General features: G+C 36.4%; 2 protein-coding genes across 6 annotated transcripts in view; both read left to right on the forward strand.

Annotated features, from left to right (window-relative positions):
- Window positions 1-16,841, forward strand: part of LOC143915612 (uncharacterized) — an 854,026-nt gene that overhangs the window by 461,841 nt on the left and 375,344 nt on the right. The gene's annotated exons all lie outside the window — the stretch shown is intronic.
- ced-6 (PTB domain-containing adapter protein ced-6) overlaps window positions 6,799-16,841 on the forward strand; it is a 68,098-nt gene continuing 58,055 nt past the window's right edge. Inside the window, exons 1-2 of one of the 5 annotated variants that reach the window (XM_077437225.1) lie at window positions 6,799-6,885; window positions 10,525-10,628. The gene's annotated coding sequence lies outside the window, so the exon portion shown is untranslated. Of the gene's footprint in view, window positions 7,060-10,524; window positions 10,629-16,841 lie in introns of all 5 variants that reach the window. The other 4 variants (XM_077437226.1, XM_077437228.1, XM_077437229.1 and 1 more) reach the window with 4 other exon arrangements.

The raw sequence follows: 16,841 nt of genomic DNA on the forward strand, positions 1-16,841 counted from the left end.
CGCCTAGAGTCTTCGGTGTGTGTGGGCCCCGTCTGCCGGAACGAGCCTCCCCGTGAATGTTTCGCACGTTTGTGATGTGCTCATTCCGGCCGGTTGCGTTTCCTACTGAAGACTCTGCTATCCATCTCCTGTGAATTTTCCGTATTTGTCAGTCCTTGCCGATGTTTTACCCTGTCGCATTTTCAACCGTCGTCTCTGTGTGATTGTCAAATGGTTTGCATATAGTGTTAGTTTTGACATTTTAATTATAAAGCATTAAACTTGCAGTATATGTACACTAGTTGACAGTGCAGCAGTTTTTTTGTATTTTTTTTTACACCATATAGGGAGAAAGGTTAAGTATTAGATGTAATCAAAATTATGGAGAAGAGGGGAGTTTGAACGCTTGGTTTACCCCCCCCCCCCCCTTAAAACGAAGTAAAATATCTATATATTATTGTCTACCTTAAGAGGGCTGTACACCCGAAACTGGACCAATTTTTAAAAAAATTTCATTATCGGTATGAGAAAGATACTTTCTGTGCATCTATCGGCGTATTTTTTTTAAAATCGACCATTAAATAAGCACGCTGGACTCGTTTCGTGGGTTTAAAAAAGAGGCGATTTTATAGATGATTGGCGGCTCCTAGCTCCTATAAAAAATAATTAATCAAAAAAATAAAACGATAGATGCAACCCCAATGGTGGATATCCATAGCATATTAAAAAATAATTTCTCTACTGCCATAATTGAGGAAGGGAGAAGTATAGTACGTTTGTATGGACAAGGCGCTGCTGTCCAGCCCTCTTAACCCTTTGAATGCTGACTGACGCCTATCGGCGTTTTGCCAACAAGTCCATGAGCCTGAAATACGCCGATAGGCGTTGTTTTTTGAGTATGTAAAAAATAAACAAGAATACTGCCCGCTAAGCCTTTCCAGGTAACATTGAAGAAAAATGCATTGAACATGGTGTAATCCATGTCAATGTTTATAAAGACTGGTTTACGCCGGAATTTCTGAATTTATAACCATATTTTCATCAGAATTTCTCGATGGAAATCCCTAACTGCTGAGTATTTTAGATTGTGAGGATTACATTTTAACAACAATGAAGATGGAACTAGTTTTGGAAAAATACATTCATTAATAGATTTATTTTGTTTATTTTATATTGTTTCAATATAAAGGTAAAGTATGGTGAATACGAGATTTAAAAGTGCCTAGTTTTTTTTGAAATTCTATTTATCGAGGTTTCACTGTGTTGGCTGCACTGTGGCAATCCAGAACACAAATCAAATAATTTATGTGTTAGCAAATGTATCCTGGTCTGGGTAAGTTGCAATTTGGCAATTTTCACCGTGTTGACTTCATCGACGTAATTAATTGTTAATTTCAAAGGTAAAAAGCGAGTAATGCTATTGATTAGAATTATTTTAAAGCTAATACATATTAAGTAATGCTATTGATTAGTATATATATTAGCAAAAACAGTAATGGACACACAAGGCTCCCACTTACAAGTTTAGTTGTATACTGCATGTGTCAGTTTCAGATTTGTGATATTCCTGGATAGTATTACGTTTGGATGTTTTGCTAAATTGAGCTAAACCTAAAGTATTTTTACAAGGTTTTTATTAATTTCATTACATTTAACCTTATAGGTATAACTTTAAAAAAAAATTGTAGGACCTAAATGTTAAAATAAATCAATGGCAACACTTTCACTAAGTGTTTGCTTCTGAAAGTCGCTAATTATTTGCAAGAGTATTTAAATAACTTATGCTACGTTCTTTGGCGTTGGATGAAAATTACGAGTATTTTATTTTTCAGGAAAAGAAGAAATTGCATTTCAGGTTAGTGTTGACTTTGTTTTTTTAATAACTAAAAATTGGATTGTTTTTTCCGTGAAATTAAAGCCAACTTGTTATCACTGGGTATCATTTATATCCTCCACGAAATCTTTCACACTTTTTAGTAAAATTTTATTCGTGAACAATCAAAGCCGTCGCGATACCTATTATGATATGTTAATTAGGTTTTATTATATTTATGTGTGCTAAATTAAACTCATTCCAACGAGATAAGTATGTAAAGTATTAATCATATAGTAACTCTTCGAGTTATAAAAACACTAGTTTTTGACCATTTATACTTCAATGTTAATAATTGTAAGTGAAAGTAAGAAGAGGCATGTAAAAAAATAAGAGGCTTACGAGATTATTGAATATTTTTTGTGCCTACGGAGGTGCTCTGGTTTACTACTAATCGATACCAATGTATATAATATAAAAAAATAATGGCCGACAATTAGTATTTCACTATATGAGAATCGGAAAACGGATTATATCGCGCACATGACAATTGTTGCCACGAAAATCGCGAATACGGAATATTTGGCACCAGAGTTTTCGTTAGTATGATAGCTCGCATGTGTGCCTGTCGATGGATGGAATTTTCGGGTGCCGTATGTTCCATGATCGAGATTTTAGTGACGTGTGCGAGATCGATTTGTGCGGAATAATCACCGAAACATGAAAATCAATTAAAAAAAGCCTTCATATAGTAATCAAGTCAAAAGTATGTATGTATGCGCATATATGTACATACATATACATATAATTGCTTCGACTTCAGACGCCGTCGTTCACCATAAGAACAATTGGTGAATGAATAATTTATTTTGTACTATCTGAGCCCGGCATGCGTTGCAATGCCAGAATAAGGCATGCGTTTCCCGTTTCAAATGATGGTCGGAGCTCTACTAGCGTTTCTTCAACGCCGTGTCGTCATAAACAGATATAAAATATCCAGCAGCATAGCTCGGTCGTTAAGCTTCTGCTTAACACCGAGAGGCGCCGGGTTTGATCCCATGAGTTGACCTCGATTGAAAATATTTTTTCTGAATACATCTGTAGTGCTGCTGGTCAGACTTGGATATTTGTGACTCCAGGTCGATCGTTTCCTATCAGAGTTTGCCAATTTTCTCTGATTTCATTGTTGAAACGGTTCCCGTTTAAAATTGGCTAAAAATCCTTCCTACCTACTATGTCACCACTATTTTAGTACGATTTATGTACAATTCATAGATGTCTCGTTAATTTGCGAGTTTTTCAGTGTCGTAATTCAACGACTGCATTGTAATTGTAATTGGCCCGGAAGGCGCATTGGGGCTTACCTGTAAGGCCTTCCGGGTATATGTACATATATGTAAAATAAATAAATAAACCAACTGGTAACGTGGTTACCAACGAACACATTTCGTGACGAGCGATCGTGTCAAGGAGAAGTGGGGGGGGGGGGGGGGGTTGTGTGGAACGTCTGATATTGCGCACCTGATTGGAACGGGTAACGTCAGCGTCAGATGCGCGGAGCATACACGTATTCACAAAGACACACACACACGTTCATTCATTATTTCGACGCAGGTGAACGGGGAGCGTTTTAATACGTGCGCGCGCCTATGAATTACCCATATTTACACTATATTTTTATATAAAACTTGCTGAAGACAGCATACGTTGCAATGCCTGAATAAGGCATGCAATTCCCGTTCCCGTTTCAAGTGATGGTTGGAGCTCAGCTAACGTCTCTTCAACGCCTTGTCGTCATAAACCAACTGGTAACATGGTTACCAACGAACACATTTCTTTGACTACACAATGGCGCTTCAATCGTTATGTAAAATCTTAATTACGAATATTATTATTGAGAGGTTTTTTTTTTCACATAAGCTTACTGTTTTTTTCACAGCTTAGGAGTCTATACGAGACAGACAAACAGACATTCAATTTTATATATGTTACACCGAATCCGTGAAATTGTCTATTACACGCATTCAACAAGAGAATTGGCGAATGCGTCAAAAATGCAAGCATGTTGCCCAGTTCACGGATTCCGTAAATTCTTTGGCGAATGCGTGTATTCGGCAAGAATTTGTCTGCTCAAAGCATGGAGTCGGCAAATAGACAGCAGCGCACCGGTGTTGTTTTTTAGAACTGGACAGCGTGGACAAGTGTCAAAGTGACAGCTGAATGAGGATGTTTAATTTACATATTATTATGTATAATATGACTACATACATATGTTTCGATCATCTCATATGACTTATACATAAATTAATGCCATTTTTATACATTTTGATCAATATTTAAACAGTGAAACATATGTATGTAGTCATATTATACATAATAATATGTAAATTTAACATCCTTATTCAGCTGTCACTTTGATACTTGGTTATAATATAACACGCTGTCCAGTTCACGCATTCGGCAAAGAATTTACGGAATCCGTGAACTGGGCAACGTGCTTGCATTTTTCACGCATTCGGCAATTCTCTTGCCGAATGCTTGTAATAGACAATTTCATAGATTCGGTGTAACATATACATATATATTATAGATTTAAATCGATAGCTCTACAATGAAGACTAATAAAGAAGGATATAGAATGTGACGTCACACGCTTTGTCAGTAGATCTTATTTTTTTTAGAAGATCAACTGGTGCCGATAGTGAGCTTGTTTAATTTCAGCCTTGAAAATGTTGCTGCAAGATTTAGCATCGCAACAAAGGAGTGCAATTTTTTTTTTTGTATGTTTCTATTATATTGGTGGTGTTTGTTGTCTCGAGTCGACGAGGCATGGTAACAAGAAGCGAGTAGGTGTAAATCACGTTCAACACTGTATAGAAGTTACCGAATCGAATCCTGGTTTGCGGATGCACACACCGTTAGAACAATTTCACCTGTTTGCGGCCGCGCGCAGGTGTGCTGTGAACGACAATGAGTCTTATCTCGGTGTTGGTGGACAGGGGAGCTCAATTTCGATCGAGTTCAGCTCCTATTCCTCTTTGCAGATTGTGTCCAAGTGCTGATAAGTTGTGTCATCATCGAGATAGGTGATTTGTTAATGGAAAAACCATCATTTTCACCGGTCTCTTGTGATGCAACTTTCATTTTCTGTATTGAATACGCTTTTTTCTAGCGTACACTTTTATTCCTTCTTGGATGCAATTTGAGCACTTCCTTTGTCAATTCATATCATTTTTGATCACGTTTTTCATGGTTCGGTGATTATTCGGCAAAAAGCGATCTCGCGCAAGTAAGTAAAATCTCGATCACGGAACATCTGGCATCCAAAAACTCCATCAATCGAAAGCTAACCATGCGAAATATTGTATTAACGAGAACTTGAGTGCCAGATGTTCCGTGATCGAGATTGCGCGAGATCGCTTTTTGCGGAATAATCCATTTACCGTTTTTCATATATGTACATGTGTACCAACTAGCCAAATTATTTGAAAATGTTTCTTGAGCGGATGGAAGTTGAAAAAAAACAGCTTTCCAAAACGTAGCTACATCCAAGTTACATAGAGTGCTATGAGAGTCTACGAAATTTGTCGATGTCTTTGATTTTCATAAGCATTAGTCTTTATTTAGTAGATAGATTTGCCATTTCTATGACAGTTAGTAATTTATGATGGTTCACGTGTGTGATATCACTTCAGTAGTGGGAGCCAAGGCTTGCCCGAATAGACCTCACGCGAATCCATTGACTTGACTGGTGATTTTTGCATTGTGCGTAAATCCTTATAAACTCTTCAAATTAACCTAAGGTTTACTATATGTTTTAGCAGTTTAGCTACATGTGTAGGCATTTGGCAAGAAAATTACATATAATAAGCAGACTTAGACATTGACTTGGTGCTCGTCAAATAACATTAGACCTCTCAATTACCGTACAAAGCAAGAGTATGATGAAAAAATGAAGCGCATGCGAGTGGTGCCTTACCTTGTGGGAAATATAGTGTTAAAGACAGAAAACCAAAACGTTTAGTTTTGAACAGGACCAGACGACACGAGAGACTGAACGTTTTCAAGTTCATTCATGAAAATATAGTGGTTTTACCCCCAATCCCACATCTAGAACATTTTTCTTTCATTTTGATTGTGAGCATTACATTTTAACAACAATGAAGAAGATGGAACTATGTAGGTTTGGAAAAATACATTCATTAATAGACTTCTTTTGTTTATTTTATATTGTTGCAAGATGTATAAGAGTCTAAACACACGTTTACAAAACTTGAAGTCCTCGGTGGTAGTTATCTAGGGTTTGTTTGGATTACCTTCAATTTATATACCTGCTTTCTATTGGATTTCTAAATAATTCTAGTTGGAAATGTTGGCGAAATTTTCAGCGTGGCGGGCTTTCAACAGAAAAGACGTCAGCACTCAAAGGGGTGAGGAATATATTTTTTCTACTCTCATTTTTTTCGGCTGCCTGTATGCGTTGCACACATTTGTACATATGTAAGTCGCGGCCCTGGTTACTTCTATGTATATACCAGAGAAATGTTATTATATTAATAGAAGTGGCTTTAGACGTCATATTGCTGTCAAGTGACGATTGTCCACAGACAATCCTAAATAATTTTAGCATCAGTCGTATTTGAAGCTTGTTGCTTGACGTATGTCCGATAAAAACTTCTCTGTTTATTTATATTACTCAAGCATCGGTAAAAATTGCACAATGTATTGAAAAACACGCAGTAAACAACATGGGATACATTTTTATAAGTAAATTGATCCGATTGTATTCCGTGCATTGTAGCGTATTTATAGAGACGTACCGCGTAATATTGAAAACAATTATTTATTCGTAAGGGCCTTTCTATTATTATTACATTTCTCTGGTATATACATAATATTTCGAGTGACACTTCTACAGTTGTATGAAGCGTTTCTATCGTCTTCCGAGGAGTTCAATTGGATTGAACACCTCTGGTCCTGTTCCATCTCCACCTCGACAGCCACTTTCCAGCGAGCTGGTGCCAGCAGCTGGCCAGTCCATCGGTGGACGAGCTAGCGCGTATACCGGGTTCCTCCTCCTACGTACCTTTGAGGTAACATTTACAACAAAAAAAAAATAATTCAATTACTTCAACAACCCCTTCTGAACCCTTCAATTACACAAGTCCCTCGACCGCAACAGTCGCAACCGCGTACCACTTTGTGTGCCTACCCACTAGGATTGTCGCGACAGGAAGACACTAATACAACAAACCGGTAACCGGTAGGTAAGACTTGAGACAGAAGTATACAGAGACGCTCCTCCACTCGGGAGAGCCACTCCTTAAAATCCTCGTATTTCAGACACTCAAGGCTCAAAAGAGAAAGGACTCGGCGATTTATCATTACCATCGTTTTCATTGTTGTATTTTTCTCGTTTTTTTTCCCCCTTCATTTGTGTCATTCTTCGGTGCCGGCTGGTGACAGTCGTGGTGCAGATTCCTCGTCCGTGTCCAGAGACGAATCACGGTAAAAAAGAGGCGTAAAAGTCATCGGACTGGTTGATCGTTTGAAAATGATTTCAGTCCGTTCCGAGAGTGGAAGCGGCGATCGCGCGTTTGTCGACAAACCAGCTTCTTTTGCGATTGTACCTTATTTGTGGCGACGACGACGCCTTTCTAAATTTGTATACTTGTGTATACACTTACCCGTTGTTTTTCTGAGTGGTACTGTACCAAGATTCGTATGTACCGTGTCGTGATTCCTCCTTTGAAGATATTTGCACAACGTGTGTGTATTTGTGTTGGTTAAGCCACCGCGCTGAAACATCCTACCACTCTTGTATGTATTTCATTTCAATAGGCTTTGTAGTAGGCAAACTCTAAATCTAGACACTTATTTGTCAACAAACTTTGTAACAAACATCTAGCATACACAAATTTAAAATTAAGCAATTCATTACGGCCAGAACGTCAATATATACTGATCAATAGAAATCGCGTATTTTCCTCCCTATTGTTTTTTTTTTTAATGCAATTTGCTTAATATTTCAATTTTTCTTTGTATTATAATATACTGTATAAATTTTTGGCGATAAATTGAGTGTATTATATATTTTTCTTTTAAATATTTCATAATAAAAAAAAAGAAATAAAACACTCGTGTCCAATTGACTATATGTATTTATCAAAGTGACTCATATTCGCGTCAGGTTTTAAAAAAATGCACTAGTTCATATCAAATTACACATTTCATAAAAAAAAAGTAAGTAATAGATAACTATTTCAGTTTGAACATATCTACAGGGGTATGCGGTGCATGCGGGCCTTTTGAATTTATGTTTTTTAATATAAATACTAGACATTTTTTAAATAAAAGTCTTGGAAGTCAAGTTATAACTTTGTTAAGAAGTGGGCTTAATGCAACAGTGTCTATTAATAAACAGTTTTTGGATTTGTAAATTTCAAAATATAATTCTATGGAAAGTGAATTCGCTGAAGTGTACACTTCTTTTTTTGTATTTCACTTTGCCGGTTACTGTCGTTAGTGTAGAACGAACTGAACAAAAAAATGAATAAAAGACCATAAAATAAATTAGATAAGCCAACTCGGACTCAGTGAATTAGCAATATTTTCAATTGAACATGAAAAAGCTTCTAAAATGTCTTTGAAAAAACATGAACATAATTGCAGAATTTTCGACTTTTGAAGGCGAAGAAAAGGAATATTTAAATTATACGAGCTAATTATCAACTTAATTTTAATAAATAAAAACTACTACTGGGGGGGGGGTCTTTTGCTAACATTTGCTTGTAGCCCCTGTTTACATGTAACATAATACGATATTCTATTGCCGTAAATTTATATTTATACGTTTAATGAAAACACTAACGATTAAAGCTTAATTCATAATTAATATGTTTTTAAAATTAGTATGATATACATATATACAAATGTAAGTAAATAAAATTGGTTAAAGTCTACATGCAAAGAAGGGACCAAGTCGAAAACTTACAATTGTTTTAGCAATTTTATCAATACGTCTAATCCAAAGAGGGAGAAGTGTTCAATTCTTTAATAGTGGCTAACCTGCTTTTGAAATTATACATTGTTCAATTCAACAATCGACACGTAACCTTGGAAGCAGACTGTAAAAACAGTTTTAGCTCATTTATTGCATTAAGATTTATGGAAAAAACTATTTAGCATCATTATGAACTAATAGGTACGCTAACATACATTTTTGAATACCATTTTTTACGTAAATAATTGAATTGCATATAATTTCATATGTGAAATAGTTAATAAAGCGCTATCTTTTTTGTCTATCGCATGCAAATAGGCTACGTCAGACGCAGATAAAATATACAATTGACACTTGGTTTAATTATGGGCTTTTTAATGAAAGGAATAATAAAATTTATTTCAAACATATTTACAAATATACGATAACTAACACATATCAATATATTCGACTTCATCCGGTCCAAAAGCTTTGGCTGTTTCTATTGTCAGTTGAACAAAATATGTTAATTAATATTAGATTGGAGTTTATTTACTATACATTATATGTATTCGCAAATAATTCGTTTTCATACATTCATAACTTTTTAGTTCAGTGATATTGAATATTTTATATTTAGATTATATAAAATACTAGTGGTTTTACCCAGCTTCGCTCCGTATTTGTAATATAAACCGCTTAAACATGACTAATCTAATAGTAAACATTTATTTGAATAGTTTTATTTTATATAAGTTTATTTGAATACTGATTTGTTTTTTTTATTAAATTGACTGTCACGAACAAAAAAACATATGTATATACTGTCTCTTTCGAAATTATATGTATACCAGAATCCGGCGTCTGCGCCCCCGGCGGCTGCATCCTCGGTGGCTGCGAATCCTTTGAATCAAAAAAAATCGAATCGGCGCCTATGAATCGAAAAAAAATCGAATTTTTCGTCTTTACATACATAAATATATGCATACATACATATATGCAAAGTCTCTTTCCAAATTATATATTAGATACCTCTATACATTTTACTATGGTGAATTTAGCACGAGAGAAACGCCCGAAAATGGCTGAACTTTCAAAGGTCAATCAGTTGCCGAGTCCAAATAATCATTTACTTCATACATATAGTTTTTAATGTTCGTTTAATGAAATCAATTTTATCCCCCAGAAGTGTATTTTATTATGTTAATTCTATTGAGAATGTTTTAAGAAACAAATAAGTTTGTGTATGGTGAAATTGGAAAAAAAAAACGAGAGGGGGAAATATGCTTCTTTTTACTAGTGCGAATTGTGAAATAAAATACGCCGTTGTGAGATAAAATCACTATGTACACAGATATACATTTGACTACCAAAATCTTTGCTCAGATTAACATTTTTACCTACATAATAAAAAAATTGCTTTGATAAGTTTAAATTAAATTAAATTTCGTATTATCGGGGTTATTTAATTGCTCTAAATAAAATACAATTGAGTTATATAAATATCAGTACTTTATTTAAAAGTATATGCTTGTGTGGTGCAAATTTTGAATTGACATAATCTGATAACGTTTGAAAATCTTCGACGACAGTTCGACGTTTGGTCGTAAGCTCGCGAAATTCGGCCAAAGTTGAACCCGTTCTTTTTTTTTTGTTGTTGTTTTGAATTGTCGGCCAACCGGTTTCGTACGGCTGGCCGTCCGTGTTTATTCTTGCAATTTCAATTAAAGTTTATTATTTGGTTGAACAGTGAGACAGAGGCGGCCAACCGGGTCGGTGGTGCGCGTCCTTCACTCACCTCCCCTTAGACGACCCCTGCTGGACCTTCGCACCGAGAGGAGAGACACCAGACCGGTGAGTTTTGCACACTCGACTCGCTAATAATAATAAACTACCATGTTTATGTACGGACTCACTTCAAAAACGAGGTAATCGCGGTACACAGTAATGACCGTGTTTGCTTATGATTTTATCCGTCATTAAAAATTACCCACAATTGTACGAGAGGTATATTTAAAAAGAGGAATGTCAAGTACGTGTGCAATTGTACGAATGCGATTTGTCTCATTGGGAAATTCCATGATTACTCTATGCGAAATTATGGTTGGTTATCTTGGCCTTTGGTGATTGGACTGCCTGTCGGAACGGTTATATTTGGACCAAATTAGACTACGTGCATATTGGGGTGACGCGATATGAAACGACCGACTTTAATCGAACAATGGGGCAAACATATATTTATTTCTACATATGTATATATGTATATGCCAGGAAGGCCTAGTAGGTAAACCCCAATGCCCCTTCCTAGACAATTAATTACAAATATTGCAGCATTATGCAACATAAATCGCTATATTTTTACTCTTCTTAGTTCGGAATCGATTTTGTCGTGTGACGAAGTTTGGGTTCTTATCCGATCGTTTTCAAACTTTGCCATTTTGCTCGGTTCGGTCATCAATATAAGTGGAAATGACGTCCGCCATTACGATGGTGAAAAATAATCGCAATAGTTTATTGTCGGACGTCTATTGTCCACATTGCTGGATTTATCCACACTATTCCGATCGTTTTTTTCCCTTTTCGCCACCCCCTCGCTATGTCAGATTATTATTGTATAAACGCCTGTAACTTTTTCTTTTTTCACTCTATATTTTGTACACTACAATTGAAAATACTGCATCTTCGTTCACGATGACGTTTATCGTCCACACTGTTCTGATCGTTTTTTCCCTTTTCGCCCCCCTCTCGCTATGACAGATTGAGTACTTTGCCATACTCATGATCAAAGTTTACGGAGAGAATTGGTGATTTCTCAATTAGGTTTTTTTTTTGAATGGCTGAAGAACACAACATTAACAATTAATTAATCCTTAGAGACATCCATGAATTCAGACTTAATGGGATACTTAATAGGAATCTCAGGATATTGTACATAAATCAAATTCAGATATTTGTGACATAGCGGGTAGGATGGTTTTTGTCAATTTGATGGAGGAACCGTTTCAACAATGAAATTAGCGATGCGGTGCAAACAATCGAAAAGCGCCAGACAGACTGAACCACAGATTAACGACACGTGTACCTTATGCGTGCGCACTGCTCGCACTTACACTAAGCGAAATCTACCAGAAGTCCCGACATACCTACCTGTATACGTTCTGTGCTTCTGATACTTTAGTTCCGAATTTTTCCTTATTAAATTATTAAAAACTCGCCAGAAAGATCCAACTCAATTTTAATTATTATCATTTTAATAATTGCATCTGTGCACATCGAAAGGTTACTCGTCATCTTATGTGCAATTTTTCATTCGTGAAGTCGAGAATTGCGTTTAAAGCAGCCATCCAGTTAATCTGTGGTTCAATCTGTCTGGCGCTTTTCGATCGTTTGCACCAAACCCTGAAATTAGATAAATTGGCAAACTCTGATAGGAAATGATTGACTTCGAGTCACAAATATCCTAGTCTGACCAGCAGCATTAAAGATTAGCACGGAATCGAACCCGGTAACCTCTCGGTGCTAAACATAAACGCAACCACCGAGCCATACTGCTGGCCAAGTATATGTATATGTATAGACGAGCCTGATACGACAGAAAGCGATGAATTTTCATCGAGCTACTTATGTATTTAGAGACGCTTATAGAAGAAGGAAAAACTATCTAATAAATGTTACCTCATTTACGCAATGCAAATAGATTTAAATTCAAATAAATTCATCACTATTATGTATAAGTAAAAAATATCCAATAAAAACCAAACAATGGAGCTTTGATAAGAAAGGCCGCGTGCATAGTGACGTGACGCAACGCGACACGACAGTTAATGACGCCATCGATGTTTGACGCTACAACGATGATATGTAGTCCTTTGTTTGAATTTGATCGATAGTGAGTTTTCACATTGATATTTTAAACGGTTACAAATGTGAAATTATACTCAAACTTCCGACTAATTGTACTGTAGTCGATAATATTTATTTATTTATTTTTAATCTATACCAGGAAGGCCTAAAAGGTAACCCCAATGCGCCTTCCTGATCTGAAACATTGTACATTTGATCAATCTATTGACACCCACAGAGACATCTATGGTTAATTTTGTAAATTTACAGCATTTTATACAATTCGAGATTGCGGAAAACTCGAGATTTGCGAGAAAATGGGTATGGTTCCCAATTTGTTGGAACCGTTTTAATGAAAATCAGATAAATTGGTAAACATTGATAGGAAACGATCGACCTGGAGTCACAAATCCAAGGTATGGCCAGCAGAAACCAGTGGGATTTGAACCCGTGACCACTCTGTTCAATGCATTGTATGCTAATCACTAGTCTATTCTGCTGGTTATATAAAATAATATATATTTATTAGTACTTTCAATGCAGGTGTGGTTTTTAAGGTACAAATGTACGTACATATATATGCGGTTGACAATCAGCTGATTTATTGAGTCCGTTAAATTGACAGCTCTAGGAACAGGCCTGTGTTGGCTATCAAAGTCACTAACGCAGCAGCTTTGAATACTCAAACGTACATATTTCCAAGAATGTGTATCCAGGATATGTTAATTAACCTTCCCGGCTTAACACGTTATCGAAGAATTATTCAGTTATCATTATTAAGCATAAAAATTGCATGACACATTCTCTCATACGATCGCGATTTTTTGCTGAAAAATGTATGTAAATTCACACTGAAAAAAAAAATCATGCAAATGCTAGTGCGCTGTTAAAGTCACGAAACCGTTATTTTGCATCGCTCTCACTCCGACAATACACTAATCAAAGACTCTGTAATAATATTGTGCAAATAATATTTTTTTGTACCCAAAGCCCATCTTTTATATTTGCGCATAAAATAATTTCGTTTTGGTTTTTTTTTTACCGTCTATGCAAATTTTCCGCATTACTCTGCAAGAAATTCTTTTAGACAATTGATTATTCATTCTGTAAATATTTATAAATGCATAATACGTCGTATTATTGTTTCGTCGGAGACAATGTGCACAACTCTCTTCCTCCACATATATTAAATTATATCTACAATATAGGTTGCGGTGAATGTGAGTAAAATGTATGCACAAAGCGGCCATTATGTGTGCACTTTCGAGCATGCTTCCATTTGCGCGAGGCGCCGTGTAAATTAAGTTCACTTCATAATATATAGTCGATACGTGTAGTGGACTAAGCACAATGACTATTAACTACATATGTACATATGTAGATAAAAGACTTTGCATTTAAGAAATCAAAGAATCGTTTAAAACTTCCCCCTTTCAACCCACCACTTGAATTTGCATTACAAGTTGCAAGTTTAGCGTTTTGTATGTTAATATGTGGGATTTAGTTTTCCTACCTAGAATAATACATGTATGAACGATTGGGTTGGCATGCATGGATTGAGGAATGGTTAAGTTGTCATCTTGTCATGTGGCGCATTAGGTTCTTCCTGTAATGCCACAGTAGTCCAAAACTATAAATAAATAAAATCTTGTATGTATGTGCTTATCCAAATACGATTTCTCCGGCTTCTTTATAAGGAGCAATATGGGTTTTATCCATATTTATTTCATTCAGGATTTGTCATGGGTATGGTCGGATACACTTCTCTTGAACACAGGAGGAATGTTGCCCTCGTCAAGTTTTTGTTTTCTGTATTTAGAGGTTTTATCTCATGTCAGTCTATTCTGGCCTTCATGATCCGGAGAGTTTGATCTGGACCCGCCATCGTCTCCTATTTCATATTCCTCTGGCAAAAACTGTGGCATATTTTAATTCTCCCATTCCTCGAGGCCTCCGTTTCTCAAATTCACTGAATGGTACTGTTGCGTAGAGGTGGGTGGAAGATCCAAGTAAAAGGCCAAAGTCGTTTCACAGCATTTATTGATGATTAAGGAGATACACGCACTGGCAGTGCTCCGTCCAGAATGTCTTGATATGGTCTAAGTACCTCCTTATAAAGGACAGGTCGCTCAGGGCGTCTTCGACGTCCGGTTACTTCCCCATTGTTTAGTCATGTACTCGGATGTGCAGTTCCACGCTTTGGCGTTGTCAGGTCTAAGAACTCCACGGGAATGGGACCGAGTGCCGCTATCGCCGCTAAGTGCATTTGGGGGTCTCTCACTGTTTAGCCGACTTGCACTTAAGCCTGGAGATAATCCTCGAAACCAATTATAACGGCGGCTCCTTTTAGCATACGCTACAGTACCATTGACATTTGTCATATCTCTTTTCATTCGCTGCACCGCTTACTCGGTTACGGGGGTTGCAACCAACTAGAGCAGTTAATAGTTGATAATTTCAATTGTTAACTGTTGACTTGGCTGTTATATTATTATTTATTTTAAGAATTCAACCAGATCCTACATATGTATGTATGTATATACATATTACATTTTTTGTTTTGGTTTTGTGTTTATTATTGCTTTGCTATACAATGCGCTGTTGCCGAAATTTTTTTATTGAGAAACATTTGCACTCAATTATTCGTGTTTTTTTACTATAAAAACAGACGGCTTTGACCATGTGTACGATAGAAATTTTAATTAATATATGAAACAACCGTGTAAATGAATCTGCTTATGGGAAATCGTGTGAAGTGAAACAAATAGTGTTTGGCGAGAATGAGCTCTACTTATACATATGTACGTATATTAGTTCAAAACTATTTATATTATTCGAAGTTACGCTGTATTGAAGATCGGTAATAAATATGTTTAATCCAAGATGCTATAAATTATAAAAAAAATGTTTTAAGTTTGCGTATCAGTAACCAACAATTTGCCATTGGTACGTATGTATGTACATTCTCTTTAGAGATTTGAGCTATTGATGTCCGCTAATTGTTCCGAGGCAACGTAGGGTTTATGATTGATATGATTAGTGTTGTTTTTAGAAAGAAACTTGGTTTAGGTAGGTCACGACAGTGTTGCCAGGGTCACGTAGCACACAAAGCAAACGCTCGCTGGTAGGAAAAAAAGAAAGTTAAAACGGCAACGGAACAGTTGGAAACAGAAACAGTTACGGCACTGCTCCGGTGGATCAACTGATGAAAACGAGAACTCGTCATGTGGAAAGCTTTTCATAAATTGGTAGTTCGTCCAAATAGTTGAAAATGCATGCGTGTGCATATTTATCCATAACTCGTTCGACCTTGAGCCTGTATAATATTATTCCAAATGCAACGTGCAACTCTTCCATGCGTGATGGACGAGTTTCCACTCTACATCGTCCGGAACGTACAATTTGTTAATTGTATGAAATTATCATACGCGTAGGTCATGCTATGATCAAACGCAGAAAGAGTTTCCAAGAAGCACTGCATTGCTGAAAGACAACGAGGAACCCACGGCGGGTGTGTCAGTTCATACGGCATGGACTTGGTGAACCTGTTTGAATTGACACAGAATAGTGTAGTGATGTCTGATGATGATAAAATCTATGCTTGTAATAAAAGCGACGAGATTGAAATAGGAACAGCTGGGGTCAGAAAGTTATCTGGGGTACATTTTTAGGATTAAAGTGGGTTCCGATAGTTCTCTTGGAAGAACCTTAACTAGATTTAGGGCTTTGACCCAATATTGGATGAGGGAGTTGAAGAAGAGGAATAAGTAAGCTAGTGAGTGGAGTGGTTACCAGTAGACATCAATCCAGAGTACAATAGAAAGGGGTGCGTTATATACGGAGGTAGAATGCTTGGAATAAGGAAAATAAATTGAAAGAGAAACAGTTGAAGGGGGGGGGGGGGGGCAAACTGAGCATTTGCCCAAGGGCAATAACTGACGGAGTCATCTGATATAAATGGAATGGACCTCGCAATGGCCTTCAGGTAGATGAGAAGATTCGGAGAGGTGGTAGTAGTAGTGGTTAGCAGATTTATAGTAAAATAAACATAACTACATAAGATAATATGTTATAGTTACGAAGAGATAGAATACATGTATGCTTCGAGTAATGAAAAGGGATCGGAAGTTAGTGTTACGAAGTGTAAACTATGTAGGTTGTTGCCATAGCAAAGTGAGTAGTATACTAGATGGGTAAAGAAATGCTTGAATTGTATCTGAAAAT

The sequence above is a fragment of the Arctopsyche grandis genome, chromosome 8 (assembly GCF_051622035.1).
Source record: "Arctopsyche grandis isolate Sample6627 chromosome 8, ASM5162203v2, whole genome shotgun sequence".
In the NCBI taxonomy this organism is placed as follows: domain Eukaryota; kingdom Metazoa; phylum Arthropoda; class Insecta; order Trichoptera; family Hydropsychidae; genus Arctopsyche; species Arctopsyche grandis.